Source organism: Solanum stenotomum, chromosome 7 (genome assembly GCF_019186545.1).
Source record: "Solanum stenotomum isolate F172 chromosome 7, ASM1918654v1, whole genome shotgun sequence".
NCBI classification, from domain to species: domain Eukaryota; kingdom Viridiplantae; phylum Streptophyta; class Magnoliopsida; order Solanales; family Solanaceae; genus Solanum; species Solanum stenotomum.
The window spans coordinates 28419374-28423692 of record NC_064288.1 but is presented as its reverse complement, the minus strand read 5'-3'; the positions used below and the strand labels follow the sequence as shown (position 1 = coordinate 28423692).

The following is a 4319-nucleotide window of genomic DNA, read 5'->3' as shown; positions in this document are numbered from 1 at the left end:
TACAACTTCAATTCACCAATATAATGACTTTGAAAACATTTTACCCATGAACCCATACCTAGAATAGAAAATAGAAATTTTGTTCTTTGAAGACTTTTGAAACCCTTTTTAATGGACTCCTTGAAGGAAAGATAATCAAGGATCAAGGGTCACCATACCTTTGCTATGATTCCCCAAGAAAATTGATGAAGAAAGCCTTGAATCCAAGCCCTAGCTCCAAGTTCTTCTTCTTCTTAATGGAGGATTGTAGAGAGGGAAATGTTTTAGGGATGGGAATTGAATTAATGGTCTCTAGGAAATAATATATGCCCTTTGGAAAAAAATTCGTCCAACACTTAGAAAAAAAATGGGGCGGGTGAACAGTAAAATTAGCTACTGGAAATTGTCTTTTTCTGCCGGACATATTTTACAAAATGGGCATAACTTCTTCGTCCGAACTCCGAATGAGATGAAACGAAGTGCGTTAGGTAGCTAACTCAAAGGGCTTTCCATGGATATATTATTGGCCACCCAAATAATTTGTGTGCTAGGAGATATGACCCTCCAAAGTAGACTCTCGAAAAAGGCTTCACTTTGAAATTTCGGATTTTGATACGGTTGCTCTAAAATTTGGGTTAGACCCATTTCCCACTCAATTTGACCCCCTAAACAAGAATATGAAGTCGGATTTTCGAAAAACGAAACGGATCTTTTTATATACAGCTAAACAAGTTTCCGGTAACTTCCGAAGCACATTTTTAAGAACTTTTTGGGTCAAATTCAAATATAATCATTTCATTAAGTTCTCGACTCCAAACTCACATGTGAGGCTCTAGTTTCACTCTATCATTTTCCGGGTCGTTACATTTATTATCCATTTTAGGTGATTCACGGTTCCTGTTGGTGGGGTTGCTCCAAATAAGCCTCTTGATTTTGTTGTTCCAAGCCATCTCAATCAATGTTTTACACTAAATAAATTAAAGAAGATATCAGTCACATAGTAAATTACTTTTACCATTCAAACCAATGATCTCTGAAATGATACCATTTATTGAATTTTTATGTCAACAGGTGGAGGATCCTTCAAAGAAAGAAAACGTCATAAATATATTATAAAAAAATCATTTTATTTATCAAATGATGTGTATTTAGTTTTCTCTCGAATTTACATAGATATTTGAGGCTTATGTACAGTTTTTGCTCAATTTTAAACCAGGAACAAGAGAAGGATATCAAAACGTATTACAATATTGAGTAATTCTGTTGTAAATTGCTATGCCTGTGCAATCTCTATATGCTTTTTAAGCTAATTGTTGAAATTTTATCTGGATAAATGATCACAAGATTGAAGAAAAATTTAAATGTCTGGAGAGAAGATTGCAGGATTGGTTACAAATAAGCGTTGTGCATCTCTTTTCAGATATCCAGGTTCGTCGACTTCATTAATTTTTTCTTCTTCCCTTTTTTTTGAGGGATTTTATTCAAATTTCTTGTTGCTTCAGCTAATTTTATAGTTTCAACAAGTTATCTTCATTAGATCCCAGTTTTTATCTTCAGAGTATTCTTTTAATATGGTAAACATGTTTACTGCCATTTTGTCTTTATTGGATAAGGATTGAAATGTTTCTGCATTTCTTCTATGTTAATATTATATACTTGCTCCTCCCAAAATATGAGTCAATACTTTATTTTTCTTTCTATGAAAAAAAATTTCATCATTTGTAGCCACCACAGAAATGTTAATGACAATTTTTAGACCTCAATCTTCAAAAGTTTTTTTTTCTTTCTTAAACTTCATGCTTGATCAAACACCACCATATAAATTAGGATGGAATATTCATTTCTCTTGATATTGCATAAATGTGCATCATTGTCTACACAATTCCTCTTTGTTGTAGGAGAATAGATATCATTTGCTCCTTCTAAGTGCATGTGCTATTTTACAAGACTATCTCACTAAACAATTTCTGCTTAATCTTATGCAGGTAATCCATTTCCTCTCAAGTTTCAACTACTACTTAGAGTGTGTTAGTGTCTCTATTGTTCAAGTTAACTTGTAGTTCCAGTGTTATAAGTTGTTGTGAGAACATCTTTAAGCTTCTGCTATAATATCAGTGTTATTTGTCTTTTGTATTGACATTTTGTTGCAACTATTCAATTTGTTAATTTCACAGTTGTTGACATTTGCATTTACTTTGAGGTGCAAGAAAAGGAATTTCAAGATGAGATAATAAGCAAGTAACCCGAGGTCTGCATCAGGCGTGCTAGAGTTTTCAGATACGATAAAATAAACTTGTATTAACTTTAGAAGATATATTTAGTTTCTAAAATTTATGTTTGTAAGTATACTAGAGTAAGGTACATAAAACACCTTTAATTTGTATATTTTGTCATAAGTTAATCAATGAAGGGAATAATATAGTAATGTTTTCAGTCGCTTTACATAAACTTTTTACAAGAACTTTAAATTTTGATAACCAAAGTATTATGTTGGGCCCATCTAGTAATTAATATATTTTATAAATATTTGAAGACCATATCAAAAGATTTCTACATTGTTTAAGTAAATATATTATTAATCTAGTCTAGTATAATTTATAGTTATGATTTTGAGTATTTGAAATTGGTTAGTTTAAATTCGAATTAATTATTTTATTTCGTTAAATTTGAGAAGTTCATAAATTAATTATATTAATTCATCATATCTAAATTTTAGCCAAATTCACTAGTGAAATACAATTTGGTCAAATCAATAATTCATGTGGTTATTTTAAAGGACCAAATCGTGGGCCTCTTTTGCAAGTCCAGCAACCCATCTCCTTTTCCAATTCCCTTTCACCTTTCCAAACCAATTGGAAATTCCCCACAACCCAGGCCCATCCTCTGTTTCATCCACAACTCCAGCAAATCCCATACGTTGCAACACCAATGCTTAACCGTACAACAGCCCACTCTTTTTGTTTCAGCAATTCGAACGATCCAGCCCAATTCCCATCCGACTCGGCCCACCAATACACAAAAATAACCCAACATTCCAATATCACCCACCAAACACACAATACGTACAACAAAACCCAAAATAGTACTCTGCGTCATTTTCAACAAAGGATCGTCCTTGCAGCTGAGGGATCATGCCACGTAGTTCGCCAAGGACAATGGGACCGATCCATCCGTCCGTCTTTCTTTCAACTTCTAGAATGGTTTGAAGCTTGAGGAAAAGTATGTCTTCCTTTAATGGTGAAAGAATTTGGCCGTTTGAAGTTGGAATGGTCCTCCATCCCATTCGAATTCTCATTTTTGCCCCCCATTTGGAACCCTAATTTCTCCCCTATAAATAATTCTTCTTCTTCACTGTGAAAGGGGGGGAAATTTTGAGTCATTACAAAAGAAAGCATCAGTTAAATACAAAGACTTCTTTGAGACGAAAATAGATCAAAAAAGAGTCCACAAATCGTTACGAGTTCGTCAGAATCCTCGGAGTCGGGTCTTGGTGGGGAAAGCTCGCTCTCGTTCAGTTCGTTCTCCAGGTCACTGCCCGCACAGAGGTAAAGATCCCTCTAAATTTTGCCTTAGTTTCAATTAATATGTTATTTAGGAGTAGACTTGGACTTAGTTTTTTTTTTTTTACCTTTTTTCCTTTCACTACACATCTATGGTTATAGTTCATTAATATTATGATATGACTACTAAGTGTATGTATTAGCTATGTGGCTTGTTTGAACCCTCTACTAAACTTATAGTTTCAAAATCTATGTTATAGTGTTCTGCTCGTATCATTGCTAATATGAAGCTCTGCTTATTTCGGATTAGCACAACCCTGTCTGCATCTAGTCTACAGATGGATATTATGCTAGCTCGAGTCCAAACATCCATTGTAGTGTTTTAAAGTTTTAAAACGGCTGAACCTCTTCATCCATGTCTGCTTACTCTGTCCTCTTGTCCTCCTTGTTCTTGAGCCGAGATTATCTTTTGATTATTGAATGGAATTTTGCTTTGAATGATCAGTTTATTTGGACACTAGACAAATCAGAACGACCAGATTTATGTTGTTTCTAGCTATTCTGCATTATGTCTTAAATGTCTTGCGAGAATGTGTTTTTTTTAAAAAAATTCTCTTGCTCAGTCCTTTATATTTATCCCCTAGATTACACATAAATGGGTAGCAATATGTTGAACGTGTAGGATTAAACCATGCTCGTTAAAGTCGTGGGAATTCTGTAATAGTTCTTATTTCATGTCACCACTTTAATCTTAAGTTCTTAGTTTGTGTTTCCAATATGACTATTTATTGTTGCCTATCATGTGAATTTAATTGGTTTATTAGTTTTGGTCAATTTGAG

General features: G+C 33.7%; 1 protein-coding gene across 1 annotated transcript in view; it reads right to left on the bottom strand.

The window, feature by feature from the left end:
- The window catches only part of LOC125871851 (uncharacterized), a 553480-nt gene extending 553243 nt beyond the window's left edge, over positions 1–237 (bottom strand). Inside the window, exon 1 of the mRNA XM_049552543.1 lies at positions 159–237. The gene's annotated coding sequence lies outside the window, so the exon portion shown is untranslated. The remainder of the gene's footprint in view (positions 1–158) is intronic.
- Positions 238–4319: the final 4082 nt, after the last annotated feature.